This window comes from Myiozetetes cayanensis, unplaced genomic scaffold (genome assembly GCF_022539395.1).
Source record: "Myiozetetes cayanensis isolate MyiCay16 unplaced genomic scaffold, myiCay2020 scf12, whole genome shotgun sequence".
NCBI classification, from domain to species: domain Eukaryota; kingdom Metazoa; phylum Chordata; class Aves; order Passeriformes; family Tyrannidae; genus Myiozetetes; species Myiozetetes cayanensis.
In genome coordinates, this window is record NW_026086826.1 from 29,756,547 (window position 1) to 29,784,321 (window position 27,775).

At 43.0% G+C, this 27,775-nt stretch overlaps 1 long non-coding RNA gene across 2 annotated transcripts; it reads right to left on the reverse strand.

The window, feature by feature from the left end:
• LOC126635748 (uncharacterized) lies at positions 1-26,344 on the reverse strand. 2 transcript variants are annotated; one of them, XR_007627776.1, is made up of 9 exons: positions 25,158-26,344; positions 23,890-24,012; positions 20,449-20,517; positions 19,877-19,981; positions 7,655-7,750; positions 6,032-6,128; positions 4,671-4,734; positions 3,709-3,915; positions 1-1,677 (listed from the first exon to the last, which is right to left on the reverse strand). It is a non-coding gene; the product is annotated as an uncharacterized LOC126635748 (long non-coding RNA). The 2 variants fall into 2 exon arrangements; XR_007627775.1 differs by having other exon boundaries at positions 1-2,306.
• Positions 26,345-27,775: the final 1,431 nt, after the last annotated feature.

Below are 27,775 nucleotides of genomic sequence, written 5' to 3' on the forward strand. Positions count from 1 at the left end.
CCAAGCCCCGTCCAGCCTGGCCTGGGACACTCCCAGGGATCCAGGGGCAGCCACAGCTTCTCTGGGCACCCTGTGCCAGGGCCTGCCCACCCTCCCAGGGAACAATTCCTTCCCAATATCCCATCTAACTCTACTCCCTGCCAACTTAAGACCATTCCCCTACTCCTACCACTCCACGACCTTGAATAAAATCCCTCTCCATCGTCCTTGTTCTCTGCTTCCTACCCCACAGCAGCTCTGCCTTTGGCCACCCTGGAGCTGCTGGTACCTGCTGCTCTGAGCACCCACCACGAGCAGCTCTCCAAAAAGCCACCTGCAGCACCCAAGGCATCTGACACTGAGCTGTTGGCTCCATCCAAGTCAAAGGGAGGTGATTGCCCCTGTTAAATTGCCCCCCCTCAGCTCCACATCCCAGGAAATCCCACCACACCATGGTGCTCCCTCTCCCAAGGGAACAACTCCTCCCACAGCCAGGAACAACTCAGTGCTGCCAGGAGACAAGGCAGCTTGAAATTCCTGGGGGTCATCCCTGTCACAGTCCTCAGAAGGATTGCTGAGAGGGTTTATAAACCTGCCATTAAAGTGCTCTTTTCCTCTGCAAAGCAAATCTTCCAACGACACCCAGGGGTTCCACATTTAACGTTTCACAGAAGGAGTTTGCTCAGCCTGTGAGTGAAGAAAAACATTTTCACAGCGCTGGACACACAGAGCAGCAAAAAGTGATGAGCACTGCAGCTCTCTGCCTCCTGTCACCATCAGAAAGCAGTTCTGTGCAGCACCAAAGCTCTGCCTTCCTGCACACTGTTCTGGGTTTTGTCCTTGCCACCTTTCAACTTCCCTCTGTGCATGTAAAGACACAAAGACTGCACTTGGTCCTCTGCTTTTCTGACGGTATGTTGTTACAAAAATAGAATAAAGCTCCCCTCTCCCAGCCAAAAATAAAGGACTCTTCTAAAAAAAAAAAAAAAAGGAAAAAAAAAAAAAAAAAAAAAAAGAAAAGGCAACTAAAAAACCCCAATGACTTCTCGAGTAGTTTTTATGTGGTTCCATCTAGTTTTTCTGCCTTGAAAATACTTCCAGCTCTTGGCCACGTTTCCAGCATCCCTCAAGCAGCAAAGTGCACTCAGTTCTGGTGTCATTTTTCCCAGACACACTTGGATAGTCCCTGTTCCTCCTCATTCCCCAAAACTGATGTGACCAATCCACTGGACCTTGCAAGTGCCTCGCCTTTAATTGCACCTCAGTGGGTCTCACAGTGGCCACCAGCCCTTCCAGGAGAGGCTGCAGAGCTGTGCTGACCTTTGAAAGCCTCAGCTGAGCGGGGTCCTGGATGGGATGAGACACTGGATGGGATGAGACACTGGATGGGATGAGACACAGGATGGGATCAGACACTGGATGGGATCAGACACAGCAAAACACTCCAGTCCTTCCTCTCCCCCTTCTGTGTCCTCCTGGGGTTCAAACGAAGCGACCACGAGCGACACCAGGGCAGTGGGCAGTGACAGACACCGCGGGTGTCCTTGCCCGTGGATGCTGCTGCAAAGTGGATGTGCTGAGAACTCCTCCTCACCCACCACACCCACCCCAGGGTCTGGGAGCTCTTTGGAAAACATGTTTTTATTGGCTCCTCGACGGGGAAAATAAAAGTTGCAGGCAGCAGGAACTTCACGTGCCCTAAAAAAACAAGAAATGCATTAGCATCTTTATTACAAATGTAATTGGGATTTTTTTTTTTTTTTAATTTGTGACTGGGGAAAGGGTCACCAGTTAAAATACACCACTGTAAAATTTGCAATTTAAATTTCATTTCACGCCGGAATGTAGAAACAGTTTACATAAATAGTACCCATTAATCATTAAAAAGAAAGGTTAGATGTAAATTAGGCTGCTATTATTTTTTTTTCCCTGTGATTATTTATGGGTTGGCGAGGAAATTTGTTTTCACAAGCAAGAAGAATTAAAGCTTTTTTGAAAGCAAAATCACATTCTTACAGAAAAGATAAAACTTCAAGCAAGGAAAACAGAGTATTTATTGCTTTGACCCCCAGGGGCAACCACGGGAATGCAGGATTTGCTCTTGCACCTTTTGTATTGTCTCTGCTCTCCCTTCAAAGATATCCACAGGCTGTGGAATTTCTCGTGGGGTGTGTCGTGTGTGGTACCTGGGTTTTGGCAGGAATTTGTTCTCCTGTGCCCTGACACCTTCCCCAGGGATTTCAGCGTGGGGGGGAATGAAATGATCTCCAAGGTGCCTTCCAACCCAAACTATTCTGTGGTTCCAGGAATATATTTACATTTTTTTGCTAGAAATGAAGGTAAGAAGAGAACCTGCTGTTACACAACCATTTATTCTACTGTTTTGGGAGACCTTAGGGCAGTTTAAACTCATCCACCTCATCGCTCTTTTTGCACAACTGCTGGATCAATAAATGTTTTCCCCGGCTGAAAGAGGAATCTTATCTGCTGCTCTGTCAGGGGAAAAATGGTGATCTTCAGATTATATTTACATGGGTTTATATTAACACGACTTTCCTTTTCTCAGACTGTAGAGATCTCTAACAGATGTTGTCAGCTGCAATTCCTGACTTTGGGGGGAAAATCTTCATTCAAGTTTATATTAGTTACATTATTTATATTTTATATATTTTAAATATTTATTTATATATATAAAAGAAATATATTCGTTATTTTAGTGCTTTGGTTTGCTCTAAAATGAAAACTTAGAACATACACACCTGTTGACCTTTCCCACAATTAACCCCCATCCAAGAAAGGACTTTCCCAAACTCTACAAAGAATTTTGAAACGGAATTATAACTCAGAAAACCCGACTGTCCACGAGACTCAGTATCACTGCCTTTTTATAACGCTCCTTTACTCAAATAATCGATACACAGACTGGGCTTTGGAGTCAAGTCTTTCTTTATGCATTGTTTGACTTCTTATGGGGCCTTGGCTTGCAGCTGTAGCATCACTTCATTTGTGATTCACAGGAGAGAGCCTGTTAACACTTGAGAAGGAGCAGAAAAATAACAATTGCTGAAATTAAATAATTCAGCCTTCAGAAAATGAAAGGGGCTTTTTTTTTTTTTCTCTGCAGTCTAATAGCTTCAAGGTTGATATTTTATCAGCTCACAAGTGCTCATGGTAAGGTTCTCAAGACACCATTCTGTCTTGCATTGTAAAGCTTCACAATGGCACTTCTTCCAAGCCTGGCTCACTAAACCATTCCCATTTTCATCTCTTTTATTACATTAATTGTCCCTGCCTTAATATGTGTTGTTGTATTAATGGTTTCGACCATAAAGGCTTGTGAATGCATCTGCTGAGGCCCCCCCAGGCAGCACAGAGCACCCCAGGGCTCTTTAGAGGGAAGCAATTTAAACATCAGCCTTTGCTTTGCATTCAAAAACCTCAGTCAAGGCCCAGTCAGCAGAAACTTTTTTGTTTCCTCTGTGCATATTGGTTATCTCACCTGAGTGTTAGAACCAGTGGGAAGACAGAAAGGCTTAACAGCCTTTTGTCATCTCCTTGTAAATGCCCACAGAAGGAGTGCTGAAGTTTCACTGCATTATTAACTGGACTGTTGGGCTGAACTTCTTCCCACTTCTTTTTCCCTCCCCTCCCCCGCTTCGCTCGAAATGGAAAACGAGGTCACACCTCATCCTATATCCCCAGCTGAACAGGAAAACACCAACAACTCACCCCATGTACAGGGAGAGGAGGCAAATAATCTAATTCAGAACTTCAGGAGCAGCCGTCAGACAGAACAGGTCTGGGATGTTCTCCCCGAAGTCCTTGAACTCCGTGTGTGGTGTTCATCACAAGCCCAGGCAGTGTCTCCTGCAGACACCTCTTCAAAAATGTATGAGGGCCTGGAGAGCACAGCAGGGCGGCAGAGACTCCTGGATCCTGCATATTAGCATATTCATTAGGCGTAATCAATAATTAATATGTCACTGGGATGAACCGTATGGATTACATTATGTCTCGCCTGGGACTGCTGGGAAAAGATTCCCGAGGGTTCAGGCCGTTGTTTACGGGGCAGATTTAATCTCAAGGTCCATCCTGGCGTGAACTTTTCATCCTTTATGTCAACTGGCAGTGCTGAGAACTTCCCCCGGCAGGAGACACCCCCTGGGAGCAAAGCCAGGCCTGCTGATGGCCAGATTTGCTTCCCTCAGGTGTCTTTGCAGCTCCTCCAGAGGTACCTGGGGGTGTTCAGGGGGTGTTTGTAGAGCAGAGCAGCCCAAGGGGGCACAGACAAACAAAGGGTGTGAGCCCTGCTGATGATCACACCTCTTGCACCTCCAGGAGCAGAAAGATGTCGAGAAAAAAGGACTCCAGCTAAAGAAAAATTACAGAGCAACCTCCTTTTTTAGCTATTAGAGCACGTTATGACTCTCCTCCTGCTGAGGCAAGTGGGGGACTTCACTGCAAACTTCTCTACCAGAGCCTGAAAATGCCATGAAACAACGTTCAACTGAGCCTGTTCCTTCCAAAAGGAAACACCTGAACACCTGCTTTACAACTAAATAATAATAATAATAATCCATCCCGGGTTTGTTTTGAAATGGCCAATACATCTTTAAAGTGGCAAGTGTTATGAACGCTTATTGGAACAAGAAAAAATTCCAAACCCAAGTACATCATCTCCCCTCACCCACCTTCAGCACAGGGTGCAGGTCCTTCCTCTTCTCCCTCACTGCAGAGCCACGAGCTGTCTGCTACCTAGAGCAGGAAAGTCAAATATAAATAGGCTTTTAATGCATTTTCCATTCTCCATTAAGTTGTCACACCAAGTGGGAAGGGGGACAGAGGAGCAGATTGCACATTATTTTGCAGAAGTGGCTGGACACACGAATCTCCAGTGGAACAGGGGAGGGAAAAGATGAGATAAAAATGCCATTGCAAAGCTGAGAATCCCCTGCTCCGAATATGCCACTTCCTCTGCGTTTGTCTCTGCCTCGATCAGATTTTGCCTCTGCCTCAATCAGATTTTGTCTCTGTCTCAGCCAGATTTAAGTGCTGTTCCCCTGAGTTCCCAAATGATGTTATTATCATCTCAGACACATTAAAGGACCGTGACACTCACAACAACAGTGTAAACTATTTTTCCACGAATTCTGATTTCAAATGTGACAAGGAATGTTAATGTGGGAGGTGGAGACCCCTGCAGAAAGATTATGTAACACACTCAGGTTTTCCCTCTAAAAATCCATTTCCATTGAATTATTAGCTTTTCAAAATGAAATATTTCTGAGAGATGATTTAATTTCCCCAAGAGCTATTGGCCTTTGCCTGAAATGAGATATTGGGTTCTGTCCCTGATGATTAATTTGGGGATGTGATGAATAGAGTCAGATGCAGGAGTTGTGCCTTACCCATATTAATAATATCAGAATTTAAGCATTTTTACCCATTTCAAAAGAATGTTATGACATCTAGAAAATAAGAAGAACACGAGTGCATTATTTAACAACATGATTTATGACAAAAATAAACAAATTAAGGGTCCAGTTGTGAAACTGCTAAACAAGGCTGGGCTGTGTAATTCCTCTCCACTAAAACCCTTACACAGGCAAACGTTTTGGGCCTGGATGTTGTTTGTCTTTTGCTTTCAGATTTTTATACCCTTCATTTCTTATTAGCAAAAGCTTTTGAAAAGGCTCAAAACAAATAAAATTGGACTCTGCTTTATGATCAACCACGACCAGGACCACAGCCTGCATTCCAAATTGTTAACTCAAAGAACAAGTGTTCCAACAAGGAAAATCACTGTTAAGCTAAAATTTCCTTTGTTTTTATTTAGCTGTAACCAACAGTGTTGAACACAGATTTTTTTTTTTTTTTAACCACACCACATTCGTTACCTGATCACAAACACATTTCTAATTATAACTTTTCACCAGAGGATCTCACCTCAGATCTTGGGACATACTTTTAGCCTGAATTGCCTACTGGAAGTAAACAACTAGTAGTCCAAAGAAAGCTAAAAAATCACATTTTTCAACACAAGATCCCTCACCTGGAGTTACCAAACTCTGTCAGAAACAGCAGGAGCCACAAAAGCCTGTGGGTGAAGAGCATCTCTGTCCCATTGGTTTTTCCTTCTTCAGGAACACCTGGAAAGGAAAAGCCAATGGCTTTTTTATTACATAACAAACTTGTTTCCAAAAGCCTTGCCTTTGAAGTAAAAATCTGGAGGAAGTGAGGGATTTATTGGGTGTTGGGAAGGGGTTGTTCCCTGGGGAGGCCCTGGAGAAGCTGTGGCTGCCCCTGGATCCCTGGGAGTGTCCAAGACAAGCTCCTTGTCTGCAAAAATCAGGTGTTTGATACGAGCTTTGAGGCCTCTTCCAAGCCAAACCCTTCTGTGGTTCCGTGGCTCTGCAAAACAGAAGTTTTTAGACTTTTTCCAGCCTTCCTGCTCAGATCTCACGCCTACACACATTTCTACCTCACCTGCAGTACCACACAAGGTGTTTCACGATTCATAAACTCTACTTAACCCCTAAAAATTGGGAAATCACGTTGATATTACTAAATACAGACAGTGACCTGCATTTCTGAGGAAAAGATATCTTTAGTTTATGGAACAAGAGGTTTAATACCAAACATACTTTTTTCCCCCTGGATTTTCATGACTTATTTCACTCTTTCAGATCCATTGACCTTAAACAGTTTGGCTGATCCCCACAGTATTTACAGAACTGTCCCTGAATAAGCCAAGTCTTTTGACAACTCTTTTGTGCTGTTCTGTCCATACAGGCACATCTCCTTTATCCATGTTATCCTCATATTCCCAGAGAGAACACCTGGGAATTTTTGCTAGGGATGCAGAGACTTGAAACTCTGATACCACAAAGTAATTTTGGGTTTTGTGTATTTTTCAAAACAAATATGGCAGGCATTCGAAAATATAAATTAGGGAAATGCTCTTGGAAATCAATTTTAAAGCAGTAACTAGAAAAAAATTATTAAATTAGACCTCTGCAATTTAGTAACTAATCCCAGTACACTTCTTTAACATAAACTTGATAGCTGTTTTCCACTTGCATTTAAGTCTCTCTCTCCCCTTGATTAAACATTATGTAGCAATATAGAGCAGTGCAAAACTCTGAGTCGTAATGATAATTATAATTCATTAAATATTGATCAAATTAAATCTAAAATTGCTTGGATGTCATTCATTTGCTAAATCTAAAATAAAACCCTGCAACACGCAAATAGCTTGGTAGCTGTGTACATAAACTAATAAAATGAAAATGTGCACGGTAATATTCTCAGTAAGGAAAGAAGTTCTCCTTGAATTAAAATGTTCTCTCTCTCTCTTTTTTTTTTTTTTTTTTGGGTAGGAATTGGTGCCTCTCCCAGCCCTGGGATGCCTCTGAGTGAGTAAAAGAAAAGTTTGGAGCTCCATCCATCCTGGTGGCAGTCGGCAGACAGGCGGTTTTATGGAGTGTTAAATTTTCACAGCCCTGTTGTATTTCTTTCCTCCCTCTGTGAAATAATGACAGCCATAAAAGCTTGGATTGAAAGATTATCTAAAGTTATTATGGAAAAATATAATTTAAGGGAGAAAAACAGAGTACTAGCAATGTGTAGGAAAACAAGCAGATGCTTTCACTGAGACTGCCAATTAATTTCTTACCATTAATTATTTCTCCACATTCTTCTTAATTTTATAGATGTAAATACTTGGATTTGGATTTAAGCCATGATGTCCTAAAAGCTGTAGCTGGAGTCACTGTAACAAAATATACCTTGATGAACAATTAAATTTAATTTTACTGCTCACATATAAATAGGAGATTATTATTACAAATAAATAGGGGATTGTTAATAAATTCAAGACTGCAGCTTGTCTTTGTTGTTACACATTACAGTTGCTGGACAATTATTTTTGAGTTTAATTATACACAAGGGGAAATGAAATGCCTGACAGAAAATAAACTTTGTTAAATAAGATTATTTTAGTAGGCTGAGTTACATGGTTTAACTCTTATTTACCCCATGGCCTGTTCACATTACACTGACAATGGATGCAATGGATGAAATAGGATATAAATTATACTTACATGAACTAGAAGCCTGTTTGATATGGGGGTAAATCACGGTTCCAAATTTTAATACACTGAAGGAACTGAAAATCTCATTTGTGTTAAAAAGCCTTCAGATAACTGAGGGCCAGGCAATGGTTTGGAATCAGTGGAATTATCAGATTTTAATGGACAAAAGACCAAACTTCAGCTGGCAGGGTGTCACTGAGGAGAGACACCACCTTTACCAGCCTCGTTCAAGCAAATGGCACAGCAAACACTCCAAAGAAATACAAAAATCATCCCAAAAGTGAATCCTCTTCATCAGAAATCCAGGCCAGCTTTGGCTGCCAAAACTCTCCACTAAAACAACTCAACCCCCTTGAGTGACAAACCCAACGCTGTCCCACCCCAGCGAGGCCACCCCTGCCCAGGTGTCCCCAGGGACAACCCCAGCCCTGGGAGCTGAGCCTGGAATGGGGATTTGTAGGTTTGGGGTTTTTTTTTAAGTGATAGAAAACGGCCAGACTGAGATAGGAAGTTTCAGTCCCCGGAGTGGAAAGTTTTAAGGGCAGTTTAGAACAATTCCATTTGCCCAAGTGTCTGTAAGGGCTGGGAGCTGAGTGAGGATGTCCCAGGAATGCACCGAGTTGGGATGACTGATCTGTGTGCCACGCAGATGGAGGAGCCCTGATGGCATGGCAATAGGGGAAGAAAGCCTGCTAATAAATGTTCCTAATGATATGCCTTTGAATTTTCCACGCTACTTTGAAAACTAGATCCAAAAATTCTCTATTATGCTCTCTTAGACATAGAATATATTCCTATGAAGCCTGTTCAAAGGTTGTGGCTTACACTCTCTATATAATTAGTTGTATAGCTATTAATTTTTTAGGGCTTTTTCAAATGATCTTAGGACAAATATAAGAACCTGTCAGATCATAAGACCTCTTTCCTTCTACCTGTCCACAGAACTTGAAATATTTTCAGGTGCATTCTCACCTCTCTGAGCCCAACCTACTCCAATGTTCATTTTAGGATGTTAAATGCTACCAGTTGCATAATTAATGCTCCACAATTCTCTCTGACTTCCTCTGTTTCTAGACAAGAGGGAAAACCAAAGAGGCCTCGGTGCAGAAACCTTTTTTCAAAGGTCACCTTTATTATAGCTGAGATCACCTCCCCAGGTTCTCGGTGTTCGACATCCCTGCTGTGATTAAACATCATCCTAACACGCCATGACTGTGAAACAACCTTTCCCCAGCCATCTTGCTGTGGGTAGTAGACAGAAATTCTTAAATATAATTAACGGCTGGGTACAACCATCTGTTTTCCCCGGATTTTCCAGAGCCACAGGATTGTGAGGTGCAGGTTGATACATGGCTGCCAGTGATGTAAAGTAATCAGTTATGTCCTGGGAAAGCACTGGTTTGTGTTTTTCATTCACTGCAGCCCAAGAATCGAATGGCAGACAGGTAATCTGAGAGCCATTAAATGTGTAAATGATGCAGTCATTTACGGAGTGGAAGGAGGAGACAAATCTGTGCAGCACTTTGGGAAGACCATCATTTGAAAGCCAGGACATTATCAAACCTTTCCACAGCTAATGCATTCAAACCCAACACAGTAAATTTGTTAATGCTGTCAAATCCTGTTTATTCCACGCTGCTTTATCTGTCAGGGGCAAATGTTTACATTATCACTCCTTCTGAGACGTCCCTTTATGCTGCCCTTGTAGCAGAGGACAGAAATATCGAGCATTTTAGCACTTTTCAAGAGAAGAAAAAAAAAAACCAACCCAGTGAACAGATTGTTCAGTTTTAGTCTCCATTAGTGAGTTTCAAATTCTGACAGAGGAAAGCTCGGTGATTTAAATAACATTTCAATCATCAATCACTCAAAATTATGGCTGAGAGAGTGGAGAGTTGCAGAGGAACCAATCAGGCTGTGGCTGAAGCTGCTCCACAATTAAGTCAAACCCTCATGAATCAAGGGGAACATTTGGGGGACTGCTGGTGCTTCCACTTTTACAAATGTTTCCCCAAGCCATTGGGGAAAAAAATTTGTACCACAGTGAATTTAGCAAGGCTTCTAATCCTTATGTAAGCTGGAGAAACACAAGGATGTTTCATGTTTAAAATCGAGTTTTTCAAATTATGCTGCATTTTCAGCAACCCTGACAAACCTGTAGGGTGATCGTTCCTTCCAGTGTATCACTGCAGGTTTGAAAAGAAACTAAAACAGTTGTCTGGTTCATCTGGTCCAGGACTGGAGAGACAGGGAAAGATAATCCTGTGCCAAAAGGTTATTCCAAAGGTTCTTCATCTTGGGCATGTCCAGCCTGGGATGGCTTTGTCTGTGTAATTAGTTTAAGTGCCAGCTCTGACTCTGCTCCTTCCCTCTCACCCACCACACAGGCTGTGTTCTGGTAGGTTATAATTTTCCCAATTAAGTAAAATCCAGTTATTTTCTGCTCAGATTAGCAGCTGAGATCACATCCCTTGTGGTGGCTACAGCAAATTCCCACTGTCTGATACTTCCAAGCACAAACCTCACAAACACATCGGTGTTGCCTTTGTAATCCTGTTACAGCATCTCACAATCATCACCAAGATCCACTCTAAATGAACCCTCTTAGCTCACAATCTCCACTTGACTTGGGCTCAGATGTGAAATTAATAGTTTAGGTGCTGCTCCTGCATTAGGAGGTTTATCCAAGCACCTCCAAGCAATTCCAGAAGATTATGATGCCACAGTGACTGTGGTTATTTTCTTACTCACTGTGTGGCATTTTCTGGGTTTGGGGAGGGGAATTTTCTTCCTTTCCACTGAAAGGGAATAGGAGTAAGCAAATGCAGCTTCAGAACTGAATCTGGATCAGGACACAACTTTCTCCTGGTGCTCACATCCAGGGCTTTCTCTCCCAGCCAAGGATCCTCTTTCAATCAAGATGTTGCACTTCTGGTGGAAAACGGTGCCAAATTCAGTATTAGCTCCCTACTATTGAATGCATAAAGGTATGTGCAGACACATAAAAAAGTAACAGCACTCACTGCAAGATCTGCAGCCTGAGCTGCTGGAAGTGTCACCAGTGAGGTGACACCACTTTGAGCCCCACACAGGGTTTGTGATGCCACAAAAAAAGGGCTCCTGGTGGGCTTGGCTTTCTCTACTGACTTCCAAGGACCCCTGAGAAGATCAGACATCCCCAGCACATTTTGGATAACGTATAAATCACTGTTCTTCACCTACTAGGATGTGACATTCCTCAGGATGTTTTCCAAAGGTCTCACTTTACCCCAGGCCTGATGTTCATCCTGAGTTCCTGCTGTTGGAAAGCACCGAACACAAAACCAACTGACTAAACCTGTGAAGATCATCCCTGTTTGTTGTCTAATAACAAAGACCCCTGGCAGATGTACTTCCAAACAACAGCAAGTCTCCCTCATTAACCTGTACAGAAAGCACTCTCCAGGAGAACAGAAGCTGCTGCATCAGTGGGCAATGAAACCCCTCAGATATGTTTCATACCACATTCCAGGCACGTGCCAATATTTAAGCATCTGCCAGATAGCAGGTGGTTTGAAAATCATTATCTTTTCAAATTATGGTGCTAATGGCATGTGTGAAATGACTGAAAAATTACATGTTTCCCCTTCTCCATCATTAAAATGAAATAAATTGCTGCAGCACATTATCTGAAGCTTGAGGAGCACAAAGCAGGGGCAAGCCTGGGTTTCCCATTTTCCACCCTGATCCATTACAGTGGCCTCTCCCACTAATGATGGCCTATATTCTGTGATATTTGACTTTTATGACTTCCCTCTACCTGGAATAACTAAAGAGGACCAAAAGCATCAGCATCAACTGGTTCTCAAATGGAACAGAGCTTGGTAATTAGGAGCAATCAGCCAATTCTTGGAGCAGCATTGACAGATAGCACAGCCTGGCCATAAAAAGAGTGAAGAATTCCTGTAAGAATACAGGGACATCCATGGGAAAACAAACACTGTTGAAAGGGGGATGAGGGAGAGGATTCAGGAGGGAAGTTGAGCCCAGGGAGAAAGGAGGGGTGGGAGGACAGGGGTTTAAGATTTGGGGTTGTCTCTCATTACCTGACTCTGATTTGATGTTCTTTCTCCAAGTCCAGTGTCTGGTTTGCTCCTGGCAGTAATTTCTGAGGGATGTCTCCCTGTCCTCAGCCCAGCCCAGGAACCTTCCCTCATATTTTCTTCCCTGTCCAGCTGAGGAGGGCAATGATGGGGTGGCTTTGGTGGGCACTGGGCATCAGGGGGGGTCAACCCACCACACCAGGACAGGCAAATCCCTGGAGGTTTTTGGTCTTCCTTCAGTTCAGAGCTCACAGTGAGCGAGTTCCTAGTGCTCAGAACAACTCAGCAAATTAGGAATTCAGTTTCTTTTCTGGGAGCTTGGTGTGGTTTGGGTGGAAGGGGCCTTAAAAACCATCTAGTTCTGAGCCCTACCATGGGCAGGGACATCCTCCACTAGACCAGGTTGTTCCAAGCCCTGTCCAACAGCTGAAATTTTGGAGGATAAGACCCTTCTGAAGCCTTTGGTTTGGGTGCCTGGTTGCTGAGCATGGCAGTGTTTATTTTCTGCTTTTCCAAACCATTCCAAACATCCTGCTGGGTGATATGGGCATCTGAAAGCAGGAAGGGCATGTCCAGGACTATCCTGTTCCTCTTCATCCATTTGTCATGGAATGGCCGGAGTTGGAAGGGACCTTAAAGATCATTTAGTTCCAACCCTGGCCAGAGATGTCCTGGGTGAAACCAGCTGCAGGCTCAGAGGGAAAGGTGAGTTTTTGCTTCACCCAGTGAGCATGATGCTCGGAAATTTGGTTTGTGCCCTGTAAAAACAAAGGGGGAAACTTATGCAACCACCTCATTAGGAGATAGCCTGAAAGCAAGTGATGTTTGAGGGTGACATGGCTTTCAGGGTCTCTGCCCATACTACAAATGACTGGAGGAAAGGACTCAGGCTCTACCATAAAATCAGGCAGCCAGTTAAGGATTTAGGTACCAGGCTGAGTTGATTTTGGGCTGCAAAAGTTTTCTGAAATAAGTTGAGCAAAACAGTTCATCTCTCTTTTTTTTTTTTTTTTTGTTTTTAATTTTAAACCATCTCTATTAAACGAATAGTTGCTTCAAAAAAATTCCCCCTGTTTCCAGCTCCTGAGCATTCGAGGTGATTCGAGGCTTCCCGATATTTTACATCAAGATAAGTGCCAGTTAAAATGATGCACGAGCAATGGGAAAGCGTTCCTAAGTATTGGAGGAGAGCTGTTATGTGCTTTAGCTCAGTAGCCTTCTGGCACAGCCCATAAAGACAAAACAATAGGGAAGATTTACTCCGGGAAGGAGCTGTAAACAAGGCGCTAGTCAGTGCAAGAGCGAGCTGCGGTGCAGACACAAAGCCGAGTGCCACGCAATTCGGGCACATTTCTATTTTGCTACCTAAAACAAACATATAAAAAATCATGGCCCGTTCAGACTGGATTTTTTTTTTTTTTTTTTCATTTCAGAGAGGATCGGTGCTTTGGAAAAGCCTTGCAGTTTCTAAGGACTTCACGCTGTGAATTAAAATACCCCTGCAGCAGCAGTGATCACCATTATATTTTGCCTGCGCCCATCCTTTATTGCCTTTCCCATATTACCTGGTAGCATCAAAAGATCTGCTCCATTTACTTTAATCAAAAGCTCCCCACAAAATATCTCTCATTAGTATTTAGCCTGAATGAAGCACCTCATCAAAACCTCCAGCGATTCCACCGATCACAGCCCACCCAGCTGAAAGGCAAAGAGCAGCAAAAGCCACTAAATTGGGATCATAAATCACACGAAATGGGTTTTCTCCTAAATATTTCCAGCTTCATTAATTAAGAGAGCATTTACCAAGCCAGTTGAAGTCCTCAGTGAGTTTTAAGAGTGGAGTCGTGTCAGTGGTCTCAGGTCACCTGCATCACTCTGTGCATATTGAATTATTTACCTGGGAGACAGCTCAGGAGCAGCTCAACACCAGAAGTGACCCTTTGAGAGGTCTCTGCAACACCTGGATTGAAATTTTCTGACTTTAAACTCAAGTTAGCTGTGGCTAAAGCTTCCTGAACTGCTTTCTTCATGTTTTTATAGTGAAGGAGGTTGGATGGCCAATTCGGTTTCAGCACCATAACCAAACCAAGAATCTGGAAATTGCAGATTTGTCTTGATTATTTTGTTTCCTTTCCCCATGGGGAATGGGATGGATGATGGATGTGATGATGAGCAGCATATGCACACCTGGCTCCAAGTGTGGAGACAATCCATTTGAAGCCTGTGCATGTGATCCAGCAATATCAACAGGGGCCACAATCTTTTCAAACCCCATAAACTAAAAAAAAAAAAAAAAAAAAAAAGGATTGGAATAGAAATCATTAAGAAATCTTGCTACTGAGACAGCAAACATTGCAATATTGATTGAGGGACTTCTCCTCTGCCTTTCTGCTGTGCACAAAATTAACTTTCATTTCCCATCTAGGGCTCTAATTTATATTCTTGATTACATTAAGGAGCTGTCCTTCCCAGTTAATGGCAGATACAAATATGCAGATAAAATATATCAAAACTATTAAGTACTTTTGCATCCAGAAAACTCTTTAAAAAAACCTGTCTGCAGAAAACAGTCACTTGAGAAGACTAGAGGCTACAGGCCACACTTCTACCTCATGAAAGATATGGAGAGATTTTAGGGCAGGAACCTGTCAAGATTTTCTAAATTTGCCCCATTATTCACACAAGCACTTGTAGAATATTCTCCTCTGTCACATTTGAAAACGTAATTTCAACTCCTCGTTTGCTCGAGGCTTCCTGAAACAGCACCCACTGCGAGGAGGGCTCATAAAGCACTTTAAAAGGTAGTTACAGAAAATAAAATGCATAAATGTCATAGCAAGCACACCAAGATTGCTACTTAATCTGAGATCACTCCTGGCACTAAAATTTTACAAATACTTTCAAACCTCTGCGCGTGGCAGGTGATGGTTAAGGTTTTTCCTACTCATCACTGCAGCGAGTGAGAGGGTTAAGGTTGTTTTGTTAAGAGATTAACACATTTTGGTCCTGCTAAGGACAGGCTGCAGTGGTTTCACCCCCCAGCCTTCCCTGGGGCACAGGGTGCCCAGAATGGCTGTGGGTGCCCCTGGATCCCTGGAAGTGTCCAAGGCCAGGATGGAGCAACCTGGGCTAGTGGAAGATATTCCTGCCCATGGCAGGGGGTGAAAAACAATGATCTTTAAGGTCCCTTCCCACCCAAACCACTCTGGGCTTCTGAATCAGAGCAGAGTTTGATCCCTGTCCTGCCAGAGGTACCACCTTTCAGGATTAAAACAGGACTTAGAAGAGATCACACTTTTCATTACCAAGAATCAAAGAGATATTATTGATAAAGTGGAGGGAACCTCAGCTTGGGTTTCTTTTCTCATTTTCCTGGGCTGGAGAAGATCCCTGAGCTCCTCAAATGCAATCCCTAACCCGTGGTTGCTGAGCTCACCACTAACCAACATCCCCAGGTGCCACATCTGCACATCTTTTAAATCCCCACCACTGCCCTGGGCACCCTTTGGGGAAGAATTATTCCCTAATATCCAACCTGAATCTCTCCTGGCACAGCTTGGAGCCATCTCCTCCTGCCCTATTGCTGGTTACCTGAGAGCAGACTCAGACCCCCTCCCCTTCCCTGGCCTCAATATTTAATTTGAATAATCAAATAAAATCATAATATACAATAATAATATAATAACAATATAAAATAAATTAATAGTTATGTTAAATAACGGGTCTTGAAGGCAAATTTGGAACCTCACCTTGAAACTGGATTTTGCAAATGGAAATGCTGAAGAATCATTTTTTTTAGTGCCCAATCTTGGTTGCCTTTAATATTGCACATTAATTACACGTGGGTTAATAGAGTAATTCTTTTATTTATAATTAAAGTCACTGTTGGGGATGCAATAGTGAAAGATTGCATAAATAACTTCAGCAAGGCAATGAGAAAATAAGTGAAAAAAAACCCCAGCTCAAAAGATAGTGATGAAGAGTGAAGAATCAGGAGTTTGGGGGTGGTTTTTTTTTTCAGATTTGACTATTTCATCTGAAATAACCCCTCCTGAGTAGTGGGGTAGAGAGAAAAGAAGATCAATTTTAAATTCTTCTTTTTTTTAAATGGAGAGCCAGCTTGTCTCAAAATCCCCAATGGCTGAAACAAATGGTTCTCCAAGTGAATGGGAGCCCAATCATGGACCACAGGTAGTAAATGCAATGCTGTGTTTCGATGATTTTATGGATAAGGAGCTCATTTGTGTGCCATTTCCAATAGGAGTTTTATGACTAACACTAATAAATAGGGGAAAATACGCTCTGATTTTTAACAAAATGCAGTTTCCTATCACAGCAGTTTGTCTCAGTTAAAGCAGTGCCTTCTATCTGGGGACAAGGTTAGGGCCAAGCTTGAAAAGCCAGCAAAGATGTATTAATTCTGCTCCCCCCTGCACAGATACACACTGTACTCTTTAATTGCTCACCACCACCATCATTCCTTTGCATAAAGCTAATTGGCAATAAACTTTCCCTGATAGTAAGATTAAAAAGGACTAAAAAAAAAATATTAAATAAAATAAAAAGAAAGAGGACAAAGCTCCCGGTTGTTTTCCCTGTGCTTTTGCAGGAGTCACCTTTCCCCAGCAGCCACCAAGCCACGATTAGCATACGACAGATCACAGCGTGGCACCTCCTGTTTTAATTTCCTCCCTGGGAAGAAAGTTTCTGCCCTTTCCTTTACCTCCAAGTCGGCCTCTTAGGTTGCATAAATCAATACAGCAGCATTTGCTTTGACAGGGCTAAGCCAGTTTGCCACAATTGATGATACAAGCCCCTGTCTGCACACCCAATTAAATATTAATTAAACACCAGCAAACAAACAGAATCTCTTGCCAACAGAGGATGGGAAAACCTCTCTGGTGTTAACTATTGCCACTGTCAGGCAGGACCTTACAGATGACGCTCTGGAGCTCGCAAGGAGGCAACTGTGGTGGAGGGAGTGAAGCCAAAATTGCTGTGCAAAGCTCTCAAAACACTCTCGTGCTCAGAGGTTTGAGTCCCACGAGGGGGTATCAACGTCCTGCCTCCTCACTGAGGTCACACTTGTGTCCTGGTTCATCCCAGGCCACGGAGGAGGTGGATTTATCATGTTTTACAGCGGGGATGGGCTCCCAAGTGTCTCTGGAGAGACAGACAAGACCACAGGGAATTGTACCTTGCCTGCAGTTATTTCAAGATCTAGAGATAATTCTGGGTATAATCCAGGTATAACTCTGTAGGGTTATAACATGGGAGAGAAAGGTTCTGGGACCAAAAAGCTCTCAAATCAACCTTTTAAAAGCAAAATTTCCTCGAGAGGGAAAACCGGGAGGAGGATAACCAAAGGATTATAAAAATCCTCTTTCCTACCTGCTTGCTAACTCCACAGACCTGAGTGGATGTCAGCCCATAATGAGCTTAATGTCCCAGCTAAAATCATCCCAATTATTTGCAGTTCACCACCAACGTGGGCAATTTACAGCAGGAAGTCTTGAGCACCTCCTTGTCACCCATTCAGTCACAAGGGTCATAAATTCAGAATGATGGATCACCCCTTCCTTTTGCTGAGAAAGGGAACTGACTTTTTTTTTCCCCCTCAGGCTCAAGGTTAAAATGTTCAAATATCTGTTTGCAAACCTCCCTGGGACACATTCAGAGGGCATTTTGCAAAGGCAGCAGGAGGTGAGCAGAGCTTGCACCACTGAGATTAAAACACGTGAGAGAGGATTTATTATTAGATAGTTGTCTTCAGATTAAAAGTAGCAATCAGTTTAGCATATCTGTGTTCAGATTTCCTTTCTTGCAGATTACCAATTGCACAATCTGCATTTTTTGCACGTGTTTCATTACTGACTGGTGCAACCAATGGTTTGGAAGTTTAGGTGCTCACCTGGGTCTAGATTTGATGTCCCCCTCCTCAGGTCAGCATTCCCACTTGCACCCAAAAACTGCTGACAGAGTTTTGTTCCTAAAATAGATTTGCAGCCATGCCTTGGTGCCAGTTGTGCCTTTAGATGAAGAAGGACCCAGATCTGGGCCCTCGGGAGACACAAACGGGGAGAGAGAGGTTTCTCTCTGCACGGTTTATGTTAACGGTGTGACTGCCAACATTGCCCTTCTGCTCTATATTTATTTATAGATTCACATACAAGTGTGGAAATACATTTTCCACAGGTTTTATTCCTGTGATTCCTAGAAAGCAGTAGGCCCAGCTGCCCAGAATTTAAGATTGTAAAGGTCTTACTCTTGCACTGGTGGGAAGGAGATTGTTTTCTTTACAATCCTCTTAAAAAGAGATCTCATTTCTGCCACAGAACACCTAGGATCAACAAACCCTTTCCAGTGCAAAACTCACAGATATTTGGCTTATTTTCTTCTGGAATTAAGGATTCCTGATGGAATTGGGGTGGTTTGCTCAGCCTGGAGAAGAGAAGGCTTTAGGGAGACCTTGTTGTGGTCTTCCTAAGGAGCTGATAAAAAGAGGGAGAGTGGCTTTTTACACAGGCAGAGGAGGGACAGTTTTAACCTGGAAGTGGAGAGACTTAGACTAGATATTGGGAAGAAATTCCTCCCCGTGAGGGTGGTGAGGCCCTGGGATGGACAGAGAGGATGGACATTCCTGTGGGTCAAGGGACCTGCCCTGATCTCAGGACTCCCTCCTGCTTAACCCCAGATTTCACAAGGTGTGTCCATGCTGTGCTTCATGAGCACGTGAAGTGTTTAATTTATGTTGTTAAACGTATATCTCAGCTGACATGAGACAACAAACCACATTTTCCCTCCAGGTTGTCGTGTCCCCTGCAGACACTCACCTTGCAGGCTGGCAACAAGCAACATTCACCCCTTCAGAGGGAGTTCTCAAACCACCTCCTTAACCACAGCCCCGATCTCCAGCCTGCCTTTTTAAAAGCTGGTGCCTCAGAGTTATTTTCCACTGTTGATTATGTATTCTGTGCCAGCAGCACATAAAGCTCTAAAGCTCATCATTGTCAGTAAAAGTCTCATGCATGTAAACAAGGACTGAACTTGCCTGTTATTTAAGAACAGAGCTCAAGTCTGCTTTTTCGATCCAAGCCTTGCTGCTCTTACAATTTCTGAAGGTTAAGACAAGTCTGTTCTTAAACAAACAAAAAAAAAAAAGAGGTGACTCGCACAAAATCAAATTCTGATTGCAGTCTGGCCTCCAAATCAGCAATTTAATTCAGCTGTTATTTTGTAAATGTCCTACTCGTGCCACAACACACAGTGATGTCCTTGCATAATAAAGAGCAGGGCATTTAAAAAGGAAAACGGTAAAGTGAAAAAGTAAATTAAAAAAAAAAAGAAAAAAAAAAAGAAAAAAAAGAAACAAAATCCAAACAAACAAAACAAAAACCACAGGTAACACCACAGCATTTCTGCTGCTGCTGCCCTCCTCCTTTCCTTGCAGCTGAAATCCATCCATCTGAGGGTCACCCTTGGACCATTAAAAGTTGCCACCACTGATAAAGAACGCAGAAAGGCCAAATCCAGCTGTACTTGACACCAAAACAAACTGCAGGGCGGTCTCCTCTGTCCTCACCGCATCCACACCTGAGTGAAGAGTTATCCTCCCAACTTCAAGGAGTGGAAAATGACAAATATTTTGGAAAATGACAAATATTTATCATGCCTGGGGGTGGTTTAAAAAGTAAAGGATGGAAAAAATCAGTCTCAAATTACCTCCAATCACACTGTGGGGAACACAGGAAGAGAATTCCAGGTTGGACTTCACTGGCACTCGGAGATCGGATCAGGCTCTCGGACGCTTTAAAGATGGAATTTAATCTAGAAAGACAGACATGTATTTCCCTATTAGTTCCAAACTCAATAACTAAACCCAGCTCCTATAAAAAATCTTGAATCCCAGCTGTAGCCTGCACAGAGCAGCAGAACTGAAAGCACCCCAACACACCCCTCAGGAATAAAACAGGGAATGATTATTTAAGTTTCAAGATCCAGTGGTATCAGATGATATCTCTGAAGCTGTGTTGGGGTTTCAGGGTGAGGTTTTGGTAGGGGAGGAGGCTACAGGGGTGGCTGTGAAGCTTCTCCCGTGGCCACTGGAGCCAGTTCCAGGCTGGACCCACCACTGCCAAGGCCAAGCCCAGCAGGGCAGCTGTGCCCCTGTGATAATTCAAATTATTAAACAGATTGACACCATTATTAAATTAGATTAAATCCATAGATAAAGCATGTTATTGTCTTAATAAATACTTTACACTTCTGTAGCAGTTCTCACAGCTGTGCCAGACCTGGGAGTCCTTCAGTCTTGCAGCACCGATGGGATGGTTTTCCAGCCAATATATTCACAGGGTCAGTGGCTGTGGGGTTTAAAAGGAAGAAGAAAAAAAAAAAAGGTAAAAAAAAAAGGTCACCTCCATCTTTTCAGCATTAATCCATGACTGAGCACATGAGAAATGGCTCGGTCATGGAGGTTAAAAGTAGATGTGTGCAGATGAACTGCAAGCAAACTTCCCAGTGCAGCACTAATTACAGCAGGCGTGTGAACAGCTAATAAAAAAAGGGCTTTTTTTATGTCTTTGTTATAAAATATCTCCATGCCATAATTAGGAGTCTACTCAGCAAGTGGAGGAGCAGAGACATTGCTTTGCCCCAGTAGAGCTACTGACATTGCCTCACCAGCTTCTTCCTTGCTGGCAAATCAGCCAGGAGGAAATGTAAAGGATATTTAAATTAAAATACCTAGTGAGGGAATGGGAAGAAACAAGAATATCTGATTTTTTATTTTTTTAGCTTTTTAATTTTTTTGCTGAGGGTTTATTCAGAGACACAAAGGCTGACAAACCTTAAACCACAAAGTTTAAGTACTTTAAGTGGTTGCTTTTGCCTCTATGAAGCGTAGCTCTGTAGGCAGTTGCCCACAGTAGGAACTCATCTTAGAATTAAGAGCAAATTTAAGTACTTTTTTTAACCTAAAATGTCATTTTTTAGGCATTTAGACAAATTCCTATGTTTGGGGGTCAATCATTTTTAATGGCAGTAAATATGTGACATTTTATATTGCAACCTAATTCAAAAATTCTACATATTTCAAGACTGTTCATGATATTTTGCCCAAAACCACTTGTATTGTAGAACATCGTGTTGGGAAGATTCCTTACAGATGTCAATGGGTATTTTAATAAAGCCTGTGATTTAATGAAGCATTTAGTCTCTTTTTCCATGAAAGAGTAATTGAAATGTTCATTCAAATTGGATTGGACAGATCCAAAACCTGAGTAATTGAATGCAAACAAAAGAAGGGGAGGAGGAGGACTCTGTCAAGTTGAAATCTTCTGCAGAAACAAGGGAGTTGTGGTTATCATTCCCATTCTTTCATATTTTCCTAAGAGTGAGAAACAGTTCTATTAAGAAAACTGGCAAATGGATCTATTTTGGGAAACATGGCTAACACCAGAGAGGCAAACAGGGGGGAGAAATGGGGAGGGGGAACACATCAAAAAGGCCTGATTTGGACACCTCTGAGGTTGTGGTAACACCTTCAGAAACACAGATGGTGGGAAATGATCTAAAACATTTGAATAAAGGAGAAAATGGGGAAGAAACAATCGGCTGGCAGTGATGGAAACCCAGTCAGAGAGAGCTGGAAAAGCAGGGTTGAGCACAAACACGTCCAGAGTAGCACATCCCCCCTCCTGCTCAGCAGAGGAACTGCTCCAGCAGGAACTCCTTTCTCCAAGAAACCTCCTGGAGTGAATTTCCAGGAGCACGAGGGAGGAATTCCAGCCAAGAGAAGATGGGAACACGTGGGAGATGGATGAGATGAGAGGTAGTGGGTAAAGGTGATCAGACACTTGAGTGCTTTGCAAAAGGGGCCTCAAGGACTAAAATACCTGTGGAAAGAGAGAAGAATTAGTTTACACCACCCTATGCATGTTTTTTTTTACATTAACCAACAGCTGAGCTTCCCTTAGTCCTTTATTCCAACTCGAGGTGGGGGTTATTACATGAAATGTTATCCCAGGAATGGAATGAACCTGGATCTCTGAAAGAAAACTGAGTGATTCATCAGGGGCAGCTGAACCGTGGCATTACTGGATAAAGAGGGGAAAAAATGAGCAGAGATTAATGGACTGAACAGCCATAAAACTTCCATGAAAGTCTTCTCAAGGAGTGCTGGAAGCTTAAAGGAGGATTGAAGAGGTGCTGGCAAGTGGATAGTCCTTTTGATGGCAGTTGGGCTTGCTTACATAATAAATCTGCTTCCCATCTACAAATTATGACTTGGTATTAAATAATTTGAAGCAGGAAATTCAAACATCTCCCCCCTATTTTTATGTATGTAACTGGCACCTCGATCAACAAATGTAATTGCATATTTTAAAGAACATTATAAATCACTCTCCTCTCCCTCTGCAGTTTTCAGAAGTATCACTTTCTCTCCTGATTTTTGAAGCTGACATGTTATTAGCATCATACATTATGTCTAAAACAATTGGAGGAAATAGAATTGATAAAACAGAAATAGAAAGCATCCAGAAATGAAAAAAAACTAACCCAATAGCATGCTCTGAAACATTCATCAAAGCACATTAGCAATAAATTTTAATCAGCAGCATGTCACTTCCCATTGAGGGAAAGCAGAGAGGCTGTGCTATTCCCACTTACTGACATAATATAATCAGCATTACAGAAAAATTGGTTATCAGTTGAACTTTCAGCTTAAATCAGAAGAAAGTAAGAGGATAAAGCAGAAGATGGGGAATATCAGTACAGAGGAACGTGTGCCCAAAAAGCAAATTGCACCAAGAAGGGGCAGCTACCAAAGAGGCACTAAAGATGTGGAGTGATGGTCCAGCCCTGTGGAGCCAGTGGAATTCTTTCCAGCTGGAAAAGGCTCCTGGAGTGTCCCTGAGGATGTTCCAGGAGCCAGGCAGGCAGCCAAGGTGCGGTTTGGAGTTAATTTACCTTTGCAGGGCTTCCTGCAAACGGGCACAGGCAGTGACCCAGGAGAGGTGAAACACCCTGGAGACCCCCCAGGCCAGCAGTAACCTTCTCACCTTGGCATCTACTGGGGAGCTGAGCCTTCAGCTGAAAACCCTCCCAAAGAGAGAGAGCTCTGTGATGCCACCGTGCCATTCACATCCAGACCTCCCAGCTGAAAGGGAAGCTGCAAATCAGGGTTACAAGAGAACCCTGCAGTAAAACCAGAAATGAATCTGCAGAATGCTGGGGGTTCATAACAGCACTGCAGGCAGAAAGGAGCTTCAGACAAAGGGTTACTGGGGACACCCTCCTGTTGAGTTACCAGGTGAAGAAAGGGCACCCTGGCTTTCCAAAATCCTTCTCAGTCTGGGTGCAGCTGGATCCAATCCCAATGCCATAATTGTCTAAAAGAGTCTATGGGTGTAATTTAAGCTTTTTGCTTAAAGGATTAAGGATGGAACCCCAAATATATTTATTTTTTTTATTATATTTATATAACATTATATTTCTATTTATATAATATTATATTAATATTTATTATTTATATTTGTATATAATTATTATATGAATAACATGAATTATTTATTTAAATTGATAATTATAATGATTAGACTCAAAGATCTTCATCAGAATCATTTACTACACAGCACAGGCAGCTCTAACTGTGAGTACAGTGCACTATTTATTGAAGCAATGATATTAAAGCCAGAAAAAACAATTATCAAGGAGAGATTGATGTCACTCACCCTTCCCAATGGACAAATGGGCAGATCTCTCTCTCACCCTCAGGAGGCTTTGCAAACAGGGAATTGTTGGAGCTCCCTCCACTCCAGGACAGGAAAGCAAAGGGTAGTTTGCCCTTTTTCCACCTAAAGCCAATATTTTAAGGATGATAACTGAGCAGAACAGACACTGCCAGCACAGATATTCTCAGCAGAAAGAAACCATCTTCCACAACTCCATTTTCTGCCGTTTGAGGAACAGAAACATTTCATTTTACAACTGGCCAAGTTTTGACTCCTCCAACCCGACTTTGAGAGTCAAAGGGTCTGAAGGCAAGAGATTTAGACCTTGGAGAAATGTTCATTATCTTTCACCTCAGCACTGCTGTGAGTTATTATCAGTCTGTCATTAAAGCATGTTCTGCCATAATCCAACTTTATGATACATGTAGAGAAGGTGCTGAATTTATATCTGTACAGTCAAGCCAAGCATCATGCAAGATCAAATATTCACATTTTAAAGTCCATTCTCTTATTGAATTCTTAGAGTATTCACACAGGAAAACACTCACTTTTTCAAAAATATAGAGCCCAAATTAATTACTTGATTAAAATTGTACACTCACATCAAAAATCAATTTATATGGTCCAGTACCTTACTGTCATTTAACAGCTTTGCTTTGTTTCCTGTGCTCTGAGGGGTAATGCTTTACTGATTGAAAGAAATTACCTGCTTTGGATCATGAAAGAGCCTCAACATTTAAATCCAGAGATGTGATGGAGAGCTCTGCATTTGTCTTTTGCTGAAAGGGTCAGAAACCCCTCTTCTCTGCCAGACCTCCTCATATACTCTTTGCACTGCTCCCTCTGTGTGCCCCACCCATACAGCTATAACCTTTAATTAATGGAAGAGCTTCCAAGAAAAGTTCCTAACAGCATTCTGAAAGCATCAATTAAAATCTCAAGTGTCCCTCCTTGCCTTGAATGTCTCCCCATATTTTTGAATCAAGTGATGACAGCGAGATCCAGAGTGATCCATCCTCACTGACTGCCACTCCCTGGCATTTGATTGCCTCGACACAGCAGATAAATTCCAACAGCCTCCCTCCCAGTCGAGGCACATGAGTGTGAAGAGCACAGGAATAATAAACCCAATTGCCTTGGAATGGCTCTGCACGTGGAAATGACTGCAGGTGATGCCTCTTTTTGTGCTGTTAACACAGGCAAGTGGGTTCCATCTTTGCACTGAGGCCTCTGTGGCTATAAAAGAATTAAAAATAATCTACACATACCTGGAAATAGAGCTCAATAGCAGGGCTAGGCATATAAATGCCAAATATATGTGTTATAAGCTGGTTAACCACGGGCTTCCCCTGAAAGGCAATTTAAATCAAGAGGAGCAGACTCGGTACAAAGGAGCCTTCAGACATCCCCACCTTCGTGTTCACAGCTTTGTCTTGCACAGTTTTGTCCTTGCCTAAAAAAAAAAAAACACATAACTGAAATGAATGTAAACCAAAACCGAGGACAAAAGGCCGAGGGGACGTGGAAACGTCTGCCAAGAGCAAAAAGCCAAAAAGAAGGGAGAAATAATGCAAAGCAAAAGAACTCCTTGACAGAATGGCCCCCAAATAAAGGTTAAGCAACAGTGAAAGGCTTTTATCTTCACCCTACAAGGAAATCAGCTCTAAAAGCCCTCTTGCAACAGAAAGTGCCAATCCCACTCCACATTAAACTGTCCCGTTTCGAAATTCTCTGCTCCCCAAGGAACTGATCCCAGAGAGGCAAACTCAGGTTATGGCCAATGCAAAAGTCAATGGATCTGCAAGGGGACATTCTCTTTTCATCAGGATAAATCAAAGAGATGGTTTCAAAGGGGGAAAAAGAAAAAAAAGATCCCACCTGCTGCATATGAAAAGACCTCATGCATATTTAAGTCTGTGCTGCATCACAGCTCACACTGTCCTGGGCCTGCCAGCTCTTCCCCGTGCTTGTCTTTGGAACAGCCACAATTCCTGCTGTATCTCAGTCTTTCCCTAGGCCCATGATTCAAAGCTAAAAGAGGAATCATCAGAAATTATTTATCAGCTTCTCAGCTGATGATGCTTTAGCTTCAACTAGTGCTTTTGGCCTCAAAATCAGCATTTTCGTGTGTTCAGAGGTGTGAGCACATCCCGTGGTTCCACAGACATCCCCATGGACAGGGGACCAGCCCACTTCACAGATCCCACCTGTTACAGGTTCAGACCTGGAAAGAAAAGCCCCTAAAGTGTCTCTTCTTGACCCACTGGAGGGAAGCAGCGTGGAAAGCTCAGGGCACACAAAGTCAGTGTTGCCCCACTTTAAAACCTGAATTCTTCTCAAGTCTGTGCAGTTGGATAATGAGCTCTAAGCCCCTGGAATGCAGCTTGGATTTCCAAATACTAATGAGGTTTCCTGGTATTAGCTGCAGCACCCTAGTGTACATTTTATCTCAGACACACTTATTCTTCCCCTCCACATCCCTGCAGCTGCAGCTGAACACAGGATTTCAACTCACTTTGGGTCAGAATCTACCAGGAGTCGCTTTTTTCTCTCATAGTCCCTCTGCTCATTCCACTTCCAGAAGGCTGCAAATTAATTTGGGATTAAAGCTATTACAAAACCCAGTACTGCTGCATAAACCCACAACCTACTGAACAGACAGCAGGTTTGCAAATTATTAATCATCATTTTCAGCCTCCTGGGAGCAGGAAACAGGCTCATTTTACGGGCAGAAGGTAAAAGTTCCTATTTATTCTCCTTTCATTTTTCCTCCTGTTAGCCAAGCTCTCTTACTGAAAGCCTAAACCAAAGTTTTTTACCCTTTGTGATGCTTCAATATATCAGTATCCTGGGGAGAAAACTTCTCCAGAGCCTGACAAATGCTTTTACTCGGTGACTTTTCCCCTGTGCAGGCTGAGAGCTGAGAGGACTTGGGCCAGTGAGGGCACTGCAGAGAAGTGCTCTTTGCCAGGAGGAGGGAGGAGAGGTCAGATGCCACGCTGGCACTCTGAGCATCCCTCCACCAGGTCAGCTGGAGCTGCCCTCCTTACCTCCACAAAGCTCCTCTAAAGGCTCCTCCTTGTTCTTCCATCAGCTGAAACGGGCACAGAGCAAGTGCCCCCACCCCGAGATGCCAAAGGGACTCACCCTGGTTGTCCTGCCTGGAAATGCCAACCCTTTTACCTCTGGCACAAAGACACCCAGCTGAGATACCCCAAGGACACACCAAGCTAATGCTGCCATTTATTAGCCTCATGAATATTTCTGAATATTCTGCTCCTTGCACCTAACACTTTCCATGCATTACTGCCCCTGGGAATTTAATGAGCTCTCCACTAAGCCCTGAATTCCCTGAATTCATGCTGGGATATCCATCACACTTGCCACAGCTCCCCTGGTTGGTTTAGGAAAATATTTAAACCTTTGACCCGTGTCTGTTTTCACTGACAGCAATAAAACCCTGCTTAAGTAATCCAGTGAAATGTCCCGAAATCACAGAGTCATGGAATGGTGTGGGCTGGAAGAGACCTTAAAGCTCATCTCCTTCCACCCCCTGCCCTGGGCAGGGACACCTTCCACCAGCCCAGGCTGCTCCAAGCCCCGTCCAACCTGGCCTGGGACACTTCCAGGGATCCAGGGGCAGCCACAGCTCCTCTGGGCACCCTGTGCCAGGGCCTGCCCACCCTCCCAGGCAGGAATTCCTTCCCAATATCCCATCCAAACCTACTTTCCTCTCCTCTGAAACGAACCAGCTGAAGGGCAGAAAATGACATGTAAAGAAATCCCTTTAAACAACAACTTCACACAACATTTTGAGTTTCTTTTAAGGGGGAAGAAAACCCACCAGAAAACAAAGAATCAGGGGCAGATTTCCAGACCTGAGGGG